This window comes from Amblyomma maculatum, chromosome 1 (genome assembly GCF_055883805.1).
Source record: "Amblyomma maculatum isolate TAMU_Amacu chromosome 1, ASM5588380v1, whole genome shotgun sequence".
NCBI classification, from domain to species: Eukaryota; Metazoa; Arthropoda; class Arachnida; order Ixodida; family Ixodidae; genus Amblyomma; species Amblyomma maculatum.
Window position 1 is genome coordinate 103,944,779 of NC_139344.1, and position 12,748 is coordinate 103,957,526.

Below are 12,748 nucleotides of genomic sequence, written 5' to 3' on the forward strand. Positions count from 1 at the left end.
GCTTATTCAGTTACCCTTACGTATGCAGCGGTGATACCTTACTCCTGCCTTCCAAGGAGGAAGGAGTGCGTTTTTCTTCTTTCCTGGCCTTCTAATCTCTATTCATGAGAGCGATGAATTTACACGAGTCTTGTCCCCGTCGATTGCTCAGTTGGTCATTCTACTTCCGGCCACCGTAGTGAACGGTCGCAGAATCATGTGCTCCAGCGGAGCGGCGATAGCGGCCCTTTCAAGCCGCGGAAACAGGCTTGAGGACATGGATGATAGCGAATATCAGATTATTCTGCCAACTTTGCCCACCGGACGCGTTGTTTTTAACACGCTTTTTTGGCACGGCGATGTGCGAGTCAGGCCATACAGGGTCGAGGATTTCCGCGAAGCCCTTGCCAACGCTGGTGCGCTCCCCGACGTTGTGGCGTTGGGGGCGTATCAGATCAACCATGTTTGGGCGGTCACGTTAAGCAGCACAGAAGCAACGAAGAAATTGGCGGCTTTCAAGGAGCTCGAAGTTAAGGGACGCCGTTGCCTTATTATCGATCCCGAGGACCAACAGGTGAAGCTGCGACTTCACTGGATGTTGTACGGTGTGGCAGACGACGACATCCGGACGGCTTTTGCGGCTTTTGGGAAGGTGACCGAGGTGACCCGGGAGAGGTGGAGAGTTCAAGGCGTCAGGGAGAAGGGGTCCACCACGAGGACTGTGCTCCTGAAATTGAAACCCGGCATTAAGGTCGATGACTTACGTACCTCACCAGCTGCGAGTGGCCGGAGAGCTGGCCCTTGTCGTGGTGCCTGGATGAGCGATGCAGTGCCTGCGCTGCCGCGGTACCGGTCACGTTCGACGAGAATGCAAGGTGCCGCGTTTTCCAAAGTGTAGACGCTACGGTCATGACGAAGCTGCCTGTGTGCTTTCGTACGCTTCGGCCGCGGGACGTGGAACTACGGAACGGTCGGCGGAACTCACCATGGACGTAGTCGAGGCGGAGGAGGCGGCGAAAGGTGCCGGAGAAGTGAGAACGCAGACACGGGAGACAGATTCGTCGGTGGACTCGGCAGAAAACAGCAATGCTGCGAGAGAGGTGGGGAGAGCAGACTCGAAACCTGAGCTCCCTAGCAGTGAGGAAGGCACGTCACTGGAGCCGGCGAACGGTATGGAACAGGATAATGCGGAGGAGCACTCGGACACCAGCGGTGTGCGTAAGCCAGGCGTCCCAGCCCCAGCCAAGCGATCCCACACGCAGTCCGAACCCGAAGGTAACCAGGCGTCAGCCCCCAGCGTCGACGAGCCACCAGCAAAAACGGGGCAATCCCGGCGGTCCACGCTACGTCCGAGGCCAAACATTTCATCAGAGAGACGGGCAGCGGATAAAGTGCCCCCGCTGCCGGGTCAGCCACTCGCACCGGACGGGGATGGATCCAAAGACGGCGTCTAGCAACGCGCTAGACGGGAAGGGTAAGCACCATGCTTTCGGTCTCTTCACCATTGATGAAAATGGCGCCTGAAACCACCTTAAGAGTAGCCACGTTAAATGTCAGAGGATTGGCAGGCAAAAAGAAGCAGAGCCAGGTGCACCGGCTCTTAACTGACCACGATATTGACGTGCTTGCCGTGCAAGAAACTAAGGTTGATGGGGATGAAGAGACCGGGAGCATGGTGCGACGTTTCACGGCTAGATTTTACGCCATTGTTAGCCACGCAGTTGGGACGTCGGCCGGGTGTGTATTGTTTGTCAAAAAGCTGCCTGGTCTGGTTGTAAAGGGCTACTCCTCATGCTCTTCTGGACGGTGGGTTGTGGCTGATTGTGGATACAGCGGTGTTGAGTGGCGCATTATTTGTGTGTACGCTCCTAACTGTGTGGAGGAAAGAAAAGTGTTTTTCGAGAATCTTATGCAGCAGTTAAGTACGGAAACGCAGGTAGTATTGCTGGGCGATTTTAACTGTGTGCTGAATGCTCGAGACAAAACCAGCACACGCGGATTCAGAGACAAGAGCACGGAAATGTTATGCCAGTTAACAAGTGAATGGAATATGGAGGATGTGGCTGATTGCTTGGAAGGGCCGCGTGCCGTTCAGTACACGCACTTCCAAGGTTCTAGCCACGCGCGTCTGGACAGAATTTACGCGTCGCTGGATTTGATTCCTTCATGCAATGAATACCGAGTTGTGCATATGACATTCACGGATCACTGTTTGGTGCAATGCTTATTCGGCACCAAAAAACGAAGCAATGCATTTAGCTGGGAGTTATGGAAATTGAACAATAAATTGCTTAATGATGATGCCTTTAGACGCGTGGTATTCAATGAATTGATTAAAGTGAGGCCAGGGACTTTGCTCGAAATCTGGAAACAGTGGGAGTTGTGCAAGGAACAGATTAAAATTAAAGCCATTGACAGATCAAGTTGCCTGGTGTACGAGAAGAAAATTACAGAAACCCAGCTTAAGGCTTTGCTTGCAAAACTACACGAACAGGAATGTAAGGCACCCGGCAGATGGATAGAGGATATTCGAAAAATAAAAGAACAAATTAACTTGATAGAAGAAGACAAATACCAAGGAGCGTTAGTGCGTGCAAGAGCGGAAAAATTGGCCATGGATGAGACGCCGACAAAAAGATCGTTGGGAATAGAAAAAGCAAATGGAAGGCGAAATCACGTGGCAGAGGTAGATTGGGCAGGACACACAGAAACCGATAACGAAGGAATCGCGAAAGCTTTCCGGGAGTATTATGAAGATCTATTTTCGTCCCGAGAGGTTTATTTGGACCGTTTTAAAGAATCCTTTCTTGACGCGATGCCAAAAATTGATGACGAACAAAAAGAAAGACTGGAGCGGCCAATAAGCGAAAAAGAAGTGCAGCAGGCAATAGAAAATTTAAACCCAGGGAAATCACCCGGGCCTGATGGCCTGAGTGCGGCTTTTTATAAAGCGTTCGAGGAACAGCTATCTCCTTTGTTGTGTGCCTTATTTAATGAAGCGTATGAACTGAAGGCACTGCCTGCGTCTTTCGGATCGTCGCACACAGTACTTATTCCGAAAACTGACCAACCAGATAAGCTTAGGCAGTTGTCGTCTTACAGGCCCATTGCTCTGACAAACGTTGATTACAAGATTTATATGAAGGTGCTTGCTGGCAGACTACGAACGGTTATATGCGAACTAGTGGGCCCTCACCACACGTGCGGTATCAAAGGGCGATCTATCTTTCAGAACATTCACAAAGCGAGAAGTGTGCTCGAATGCTGCGATGCAACTCATGCATGTGTTGCGTTACTGCAGTTGGACTTGGAGAAAGCTTTTGATTGTGTGGCACATACTATTCTGTTCAGTATATTAGACTATGTTAATGTCGGCTCTGTTATTCGAGAGGGAGTGGCTTTGGCGTACCGCAACTGCACTACGAGATTAATTGTCAATAAGTCACTGGGGGCACCCATCAACGTACGACGTTCGGTGCGCCAAGGTTGCCCCCTCAGCGCTCTTTTGTTCGGCATTTATATTGAAACTTTGTGTTTAAGCATCCTACAAAACAATGACATTGATGGTTTTCGACTGCAGGAGTCAGAAGTCAAATTGCTGGCTTACGCAGACGACGTTGCGGTATTTTGTGTGAATAAAGAGAGTATGAAGAGGACAGTGGATGTGGTAAAACATTTTAGCAAAGTCACAGGGAGTAAAGTTAACTGGGGTAAGTGCCTGGTATTTTGGCATGGAGAATGGCAGCTGACCCCCGACACTTTCGCTAATGTGTCGTGGGTTACAACGCCTGCAAAGTACTTGGGTGTGCCCTTGAAATTTTACAAGGAAAGCGAGCCATACTGGCTAGAGCAGGTCAAAGAAACCCGTGAAAAAGCAGAGAAATGGAAAAGTGCTCAATTATCAATATTTGCAAGAGCCGCAGTTTCCAACATGTTTTTAATTAGTAAGTTATGGTATGTTATGCAAGTGTTGCATTGCTCCCGTGTAAATGTGCAAAAATTGCATCGAGTTTTTGCGGTGTTTGTTTGGGCCTCGAGTTGGGAGAGGTGCAGTCGGACAAATTTGTTCCGGCAGGTGAAGCATGGGGGGCTTGGTCTGGATCATTTGTTTGTGCAACAGATTGTCAACCGGTTTATGTTTTTTAGGGATGCCAGCGATCCATTCCTGCGCACAGTGTGTCAACAAAGACTTGGTCGAGCGTTGCCTGATTTCGTAGTTTATACTCAATGTATGCCGGGTTCTCTTTTTGGATTCTTTAGGGAAATTGTTTTGAGCGTGAAATTCTTAAGCGCACGTTTTTCGAAAGAGTATTTAAGTAATGTTAACAGGAGAACATTATACAAGGATGTTTGTGAAGTGGTGTTCCCGGTGCCCTTGTACCGAGCTTTATACTATGGAGGCACAGGAAGTAATGTATTAAAACGCGTAAAGAAAATGCAAGTTGCTCCGGGAGCTAAAACGTTTTTCTTTATGCTACATACCGGTACTTTGAGTGTAAAATCATTTATGGAGGAGAAGGGTATGTTCCTACCGTGGGGGGCCCAATGTCTCATCTGCAAACAGCCAGAGACATTAGATCACGTGTTTTTGCATTGCTGGGAGGGGGTATATTTGTGGGATGTTCTGCAAAGGACAATAAAAAAACAGTTGCCACTTGATTCCCGTGGCATTAGGTATTTGCCATTGGATAACCACGATGATATGCCGTTAGACCAGGTTATGTTAATGTGCCTCCACAGTATATGGCGCGCACGAATGGCTGGTTATCACTGCGATCCAGATGCACGGCCAGCCCGCATGTATTTCCGTGAAAGTGTGCAGCGATGGCTCGACGTGCTTAAATTGAAACCATGTGCTCCTGAGTGGCTGTCAAAGCTGGAACCTTTGACGGTGGTCAAGGAATTTTAACATGACAATGCCTGCCCCTCAGTGGGTGTTAGGCAACGCTAACTACCTTTGTGTACATATATTATTCCTTTGTTCCTGTTGTTTTGAGTTCCAGTGCGGTCTATTTGTGTCAATGTCAGGCAATAAAGAAAAAAAAAAAGTCGATAGCCCAGTTGGTAGAGCGGTGGACTGTAGTGGTCTCTCGAGTTGCAGTGATCCATAGGTCGCTGGTTCGAATCCGGCTCGACGGAGTGAGTTTTTTGTTTCCTCGGCTTATTCAGTTACCCTTACGTATGCAACGGTGATACCTGCCTCCTGCCTTCCAAGGAGGAAGGAGTGCGTTTTTCTTCTTTCCTGGCCTTCTAATCCCTGTTCATGAGAGCGATCAATTTACGCGAGTCTTGTCCCCGTCGATAGCTTAGTTGGTAGAGCGGGGGACTCTAGTGGTCTCTCGAGTTGCAGTGATCCATAGGTCGCTGGTTCAAATCCGGCTCGACGGAGTGAGTTTTTTGTTTTCTCGGATTATTCAGTTACCCTCACGTATGCAACGGTGATACCTGCCTCCGGCCTTCCAAGAAAGAAGGAGTACGTTTTTCTTCTTTCCTGGCCTTCTAATCCCTGTTCATGAGAGCGATGAATTTACACTAGTCTTGTCCCCGTCGATAGCTCAGATTTTAAAACTTTTCAGCAGTATGCGGCTCAGTTTATGCTCTGTGTAATCACTGAAGCTTATGAACGTAATAGTGTCCCACTGTCTTTCTCTACATCGCACATTGTTCTAATACCCAAGACAGATGATCCGGAGAAACGACTGTTGGTGGGGTCATATCGACCGATTAGCCTAACCAATGTTGACTACAAGGTGTACATGAAGGTTTTAGTAAAACGACTGCAAAGCGTAATAAAGAAATTGGTTGGGTCTCATCAAACGTGCGGCTTGAAGGGTCGATCCATTGCCACGAATATACATGTCGCAAGAACCGTACTAGAATGTGTTGATGCACTCGGTGGTCAGATAGCCATGATGCAGTTAGATTTGGCGAAAGCCTTTGACCGTGTTTCTCACGAAATTCTGTTTTCCATTTTGGAGCATTCTAACCTTGGTGACGTCATAGTGGAGGGTGTTAAAATGGCGTATGCGAACTGCACGACCCGTATTATAGTGAATGGTGAACTGACTGACAGCATCGCAGTACGTTCATCGGTAAGGCAGGGCTTGCCCGCTCTCACCCCTGCTTTTTGCACTGTATTTAGAGCCACTTTGCTTGGCTATCATTGATAGCGATCGCATTTTAGGGTTTAAGCTGCAATCAGCACACGTGAAAATGCTAGCATATGCTGATGACATAGCAGTGTTTTGTGCAACTAGAAAGAGCATCTGTGAAGTCACGGGTGTCGTCCAAACAATTTGTGATCAACACGATGTAAGATCAATTGGGAGAAAAGCTCTGGGTTTTGGCACGGTGATTGGGACGTGACACCTGATTTCTTCTGTAAGCTGCGATGGTCTGCTCTCCCAACACGATATCTTGGCGTGCCTTTAGAATGTTATCAAGATCCCAACGTGCACTGGATGGAAGAAACATCCAGAGCGAAAGAAAAAGCGGATGCCTGGCAAGGAAGACAACTCTCAATGTTTTCGCGCGCTTCTATTTGCAATGTTTTTCTTATTTCGAGGCTGTGGTACCTTATAAATGTGTTGTGTGTCTCACGAACCTCAATTCAGAAAATGCACCGCGTTTTTGCTGTTTTTATGTGGGCATCCACATGGAAAAAGACCGCCCGGACGAATTTGTTTATTTCTGTTAAAAGGGGCGGGCTTGGCCTTGCACATCTTTTCTTGCGTCAGGTGGTTTCCCGATTTATATTCCTCCGTGATCAAAAAGATACCTTTCTAAGAACTGTGATGCAAGTGCGATTACAGAGGCTGCTCCCTGAATGGATTGTGTCATGTGAAAACATGCCTGGTACTGTGACTGGCTACCTGCGCGAGGTTGTTTTTTCGTGGAAGTTCCTTGAAGTGCGGTTTTCTTTTGATTACCTTTACAATGCTCCAAGAAAAAAACTGTATAAAGATCTCATTGACGTGATGCTGCCGGTGCCTTTTTACCGGGCATTACACTGTGGAGGCCCAGGGCAGGATGTTTTGAAAAGAGTTAAGAAGATGCCCGTGAGGCCATCTGCTAAAACGTTCCTTTTCAAACTTCACTCTAATACGCTCCCTGTTAAAACCTGTCTGAATGAAAAAGGTATCTTCGTCCCGTGGACAACAAATTGCCTGTTGTGCAGAAAACCGGAAACAATTGAACACGTTTTCTTACAGTGTTGGGATGCTGTTTTTCTATGGGACGTCCTCCAAAGGGCAATTAAAAAGGAGCTTCCATTAACTCCTTACGGTATAAGATTCTTACCATTGCAGAACGATGATGCACCTTATGATTTAATTATGCTTCTTGGCCTCCATAGTTTGTGGAAAACACGAATGCAGGTGCGTCATGCAGATATAGATACACGATCTGCGCGTGAAAACTTTATTGAAAGTGCTGTTTATGTACCATATTCAAACCCATTCGCAGCACGAATAAAACAACGACAGGAAGAAAACACACACGACAGGACGAATGTCGTGTGTGTTTTCTTCCTGTCGTTGTTTTATTCGTGCTGCGAATGGGTTTGAATATGGATCATTACCAACTGGCCCAAACCTCGGTGTTATTGTTTATGTACGCGAAACTTTCAGGAGGCAGCAGGATCCGCCACAATGGCATTGTCTCTTTGATGAGTTAGTGCACTTGAAAAGATTTTAGCCATGTACGCGTTAGCTCAAGTGTAGTTGACGTTTTTTATCATGTGTATTTTTGTTTTGTGTTTCACAGCAATAAAGAAAAAAAAAGTCGATAGCTCAGTTGGTAGAGCGGTGGACTGTAGTGGTCTCGCGAGTTGCAGTGATCCATAGGTCGCTGGTTCGAATCCGGCTCGACGGAGTGGGTTTTTTGTTTTCTCGGCTTATTCAGTTACCCTCACGTATGCAACGGTGATACCTGCCTCCGGCCTTCCAAGGAGGAAGGAGTACGTTTTTCTTCTTTCCTGGCCTTCTAATCCCTGTTCATGAGAGCGATGAATTTACACGAATCTTGTCCCGGTCGATAGCCCAGTTACATTCTACATCCGGCCACCGAGCGTGACGGTCGCGGAATCATGAGCTCCAGCGGAGCGGCGACAGCGGCCCTTGCCGGCCGCGGAAACAGGAATCCTGATACGGAGGATAAGGACTATGAGTTGATTTTGCCGACGCTGCCCACAGGACGTGTTGTTTTAAACACCGTGTTTTTGCACGCCGACGTGCGCAATAGGCCGTACAAAGTGGAAGATTTTCGCGATGCCCTCGCCAACGTTGGTGCGCTCCCCGATGTTGTGGCGTTGGGGGCGTACCAGATTAACCACGTTTGGGCTGTCACGCTCAGCAGCGCTGAAGCAACGAAGAAGCTGGCTGCGTTGAAACAAGTAGAAGTAAAGGGACGTCGCTGCATCATCATCGACCCAGAGGACCAACAGGTGAAGCTGCGGCTGCACTGGATGTTGCACGGTGTTGCCGACGACGACATCCGGACGGCCTTTGCTGCTTTCGGTAACGTAACCGAGGTGACCCGGGAGCGGTGGCGCGTCCAAGGCGTCAAAGAGAAGGGGTCAACAACGAGAGCAGTTCTCCTGAAACTGAAACCCGGTATTAAGACCGACGACCTACCTCACCAGCTGCGAGTCGCTGGTGAATTGGCCCTTGTTGTGGTGCCTGGGCGGCCTATGCAGTGCCTGCGCTGCCGTGGTAGCGGTCACGTTAGACGTGAATGCAAGATGCCCCGGTGTTCGAAATGCAGGCGTTACGGCCACGTCGACAGTGAGTGTGTCCGTACATATGCGGTGGCCACGGGGCTCGCATCGAGGGAGGAGATAGCTGAACACCAGATGGACGTATCAGAGGCGGAGGAAGCGGAGGAAGCGGCGAAAGGAGTCGAGGAAGTAGGCAAGCCGGAAGCGGCGACTGTCTCTTCTGGGATTTCTAGCAGAAACACAAACGTGTCAAGTGAGGCAGAGAGGCAACCTGAAGAAAAAGACTCGGCAGCAGCCTGGGCTGATACTGAGGAGAAGGAAGATAGCTTTTTGGCAGCTACGGAACCCGCGATGATGGCCTCGACGAGCAGCGAGGAGCAATAGCTACAGTGCAGTGTTCGTGCGGGCAATGTCTCGGCCAAACGGCCTCACGCCCAGACTGGTGATGGAGAGGACAAAACAACAGCGTTAAGCGTTGAGGAGCCGCCTACGAAAACGGTCCAGTCCCGGCGGTCCTCTCTCAGACCGAAGCCGAACTTTCTGGGGGACAAGCGGGCCAGCGATAAGCCACCGCCGCTGCAAGACCATGCAGCCGCACCAGAGGGCTGCGGCGGAAACAAAGGCGTCTAGCCGGGTGCTAGACGCGAAAGGTGAGCGCAAATGCTCTCGGTCTCTTCACGCTATATTAAAATGGATCCAACCCCTGCTCTGACATTCGGGACGCTTAATGTTAGAGGGTTAGCAACGAAGAAAAAGCAGAGCCAGGTGTTGCGCCTTATAACGGACAGAGACATCGATGTGCTAGCCGTTCAAGAGACGAAAGTCGAGGGAGAGGAAGAGACCGGGAGCATGGTGCAGCGCTTCACGTCGAAGTATTATGCCGTTGTGAGCCATGCAGTCGGAACTTCTGCCGGGTGCGTCCTTCTTGTAAAAAAGTTGCCTGGACTTAACGTGCAGACTTATGCTTCCGGAGAGACAGGGCGATACGTGATTTGTGGTTTCGGTTTTGAGAATATAGAATGGCGGGTTATTTGTGTTTATGCACCTAATGAATTGGAGGATAGGTGTTCCTTTTTTGAGAGCCTGAAATATTACTGCACTAGTGAGAAACAGATAGTGCTCATGGGCGATTTCAATTGTGTTCTGGCGGCTCGCGATAAAAGCAGCACCCGAGCCTTCAGGGACAGAAGTACAGACTTATTGCCACGACGGATAGATGAATATGCATTAGATGATGTGGCGGAGTGTTTAGACGGTGAACGTAGTGTGCAATACACCCACTTTCAAGGTATTAGTCATGCTCGCCTCGACAGGATTTACATGTCACTGGACTTAATACCAAAGTGTCAAAAATACCGAGTTTTACCAGTGGCCTTTTCAGATCACTGTGCAGTGATATGCACTCTAGGCAAAAGGAAGCGAGCCAGTGGATTTTCATGGGAGCTGTGGAAATTAAATTGTAAACTGCTAAAAGACCAAATTTTCACTGAGTATGTGACGGAAAAAATTCCCAAAATAGTAAATGAGTGTCAAAACGAAATCGGGCTCCAGTGGGTACTAGCCAAAGAAGAATTTAAGATGAAGGCCATTGAGCGGTCTACTTTGCTAAAGCACCAGGAAAGATTACAGGAAAAACAGCTGAGAGATATACTTGAAAAATTGTTGGCGCAGGAATGTAAAACGCCCGGCATAGGTAAGGAATATATTAAGAAAACAAAGCAAAAGCTTGAACTTATCGAGGAAGACCGATATCGAGGGGCGATAGTGAGGGCGAGAGCGGAAGAATTGGTCGCAGGGGAGACGCCCACTAAGCGGGCTTTAGGAATGGAAAAAGCGCACGCTCGACGCAACGAAATTCAGGAGATCGAAGAAGCGGGTGGGGTAGTGGCCGATAGCGATCGCATCCATCATGCTTTCTTTGATTACTATCAGGCGTTGTTCGCACAACATGAAGTTGACGTGCACAGATTTAAAGGCGAGTTTCTCGGCGCTATGCCTAGGCTCGATGAATCCCGAAAGGAAAGCTTGGAGAGGCGAATTAGTGAAAAAGAAGTTGAACGAACAATAGAGAACTTGAACTCGGGAAAGTCTCCTGGCCCAGATGGGTTAAGTGCAGCTTTTTACAAAGCGTTTAAAACGGAATTAACCCCACTTTTGACTTTGCTGTTTAATGATGCCTATGATCGTAAGGAGTTGCCCCCGTCTTACGGTGCGGCCCATACCATCCTCATCCCTAAAACAGATGATCCTATAAAACTCAGACAGGTTACTGCATATAGGCCGATCTCACTAACGAACGTCGATTATAAAATATTCATGAAAGTGTTGGCGGCGAGGCTTCAGAGCGTTATTAAAGAAATTGTTGGCCCTCATCAGACATGTGGCATAAAGAACAGGTCTATTGCTTACAATATTCATAAGGCAAGGTGTGTGCTGGAGTGTAGCGACGTCACTGGGGTACCTGTGGCAATTCTCCATCTAGATCTTGAAAAAGCGTTTGACTGTGTTGCTCATGAGATTTTGTTTTCTATCTTAGATCATATCAATGTAGGTTCTATTTTCACTGAGGGTGTGGCCATGGCGTACCGACACGGCACTACAAAGTTAATTGTTCATAAATCGTTGGGGGCCCCCATTAACGTGGAACGTTCGGTGCGTCAGGGTTGCCCCCTCAGTCCACTCTTGTTTTGTATGTATGTTGAAACTTTGTGTTTGCACATAATACAGAATAATGCTGTTCGTGGTTTTCGGGTGCATGAAGCGGAAGTGAAATTCCTAGCATATGCAGATGATGTAGCAATTTTCTGTGTCACAAAGGATAGCATTAGCAGTGCGGTAGAAGGTGTTTAAAGATTTAGTTTGGTCACGGGAAGCAAGGTGAACTGGGGAAAGTGCATGGGGTTCTGGCACGGAGAATGGCCGGATACTCCTCACACTTTCGCTAATTTGACCTGGTGTACGACCCCTGTAAAGTACCTTGGAGTCCCGTTGGAATTTTACAGAGATACTGAACAGTATTGGAAGGGGCAGGCACAAGAGACACAAGAAAAAGCAGAAAAGTGGAAATGTACTCATTTATCCGTGTTTGCAAGAGCCACTGTGTGTAACCTGTTTTTTATGAGTAAACTGTGGTATGTGATGCAAGTGCTCCACTGCTCGCGAATTAATATACAAAAGGTACATCGAATTTTTGCGGTTTTTGTATGGGCCTCTAGCTGGGAAAGGTGCATGCGGACAAACTTGTTCAGACGGGTCAAAGACGGAGGCCTAGGGCTGGGACACTTATTTGTGAGGCAACTGGTAAACAGATTTTTGTTTTTCCGTAATGTTGAAGATCCTTTCCTGCGCACAGTGTGCCAAGTAAGGCTAGGGCGAGCCTTGCCAGAGTATGCAGTTGCAACAAAATGCATGACAGGAGGCATTTTTGGTTTTTTCCGAGAGATAGTAACCAGCGTCAGATTCTTAACTACTCGGTTTTCAAAGGAATATTTGAGCAGCGTAACAAGGAAAACGTTGTACAGAGATGTGTGCGATGTTATCTTTCCGGTGCCGTTGTACAGGGCCTTGTACTGTGGAGGCCCCGGCGGTAATGTGTTGCAAAGGGTTAAAAAATGAACGTATCGCCGGAAGTCAAGAGTTTTTTCTTTAAAGTGCACACTGGAACTTTACCCGTCAAATCTTTTTTTGGAGGAAAAAGAGATGTTTCTACCGTGGGGACCAAACTGCTTAATCTGCAAGCAACCGGAGACCATAGACCATGTTTTTTTGCACTGTTGGGAAGGGGTTTATTTTTGGGTCGTGCTACAGAGGACCATGAAGAAACAGCTCCCGTTGCATTCACACGGAATTAGGTACTTGCCAACAAAAAATGAGGGTGGGATCCCGTTCGATTTAGTCATGCTGGTGGGCCTCCACAGTATATGGCGCTCTCGCATGGCCGGGTACTACTGTGACCCCGAAGCGCGTCCAGCGCGTATATATTTTCGATAGAGCATCTGCAAGTTTGTAGAAGTACAGAAGATACGGAATCCTGTCCCTGAGTGGCTCTCAAGG

General features: G+C 48.1%; 2 non-coding genes and 1 pseudogene across 2 annotated transcripts; all 3 read left to right on the top strand.

Moving 5' to 3' along the window:
• The first annotated feature begins 260 nt into the window (after nt 1-260).
• Nucleotides 261-9,684, top strand: LOC146203384 (uncharacterized; annotated as a pseudogene).
• TRNAY-GUA (transfer RNA tyrosine (anticodon GUA)) lies at nt 5,026-5,118 on the top strand. The gene is made up of 2 exons: nt 5,026-5,062; nt 5,083-5,118. It is a non-coding gene; the product is annotated as a tRNA-Tyr (tRNA).
• Nucleotides 7,759-7,851, top strand: TRNAY-GUA (transfer RNA tyrosine (anticodon GUA)). The gene is made up of 2 exons: nt 7,759-7,795; nt 7,816-7,851. It is a non-coding gene; the product is annotated as a tRNA-Tyr (tRNA).
• Nucleotides 9,685-12,748: the final 3,064 nt, after the last annotated feature.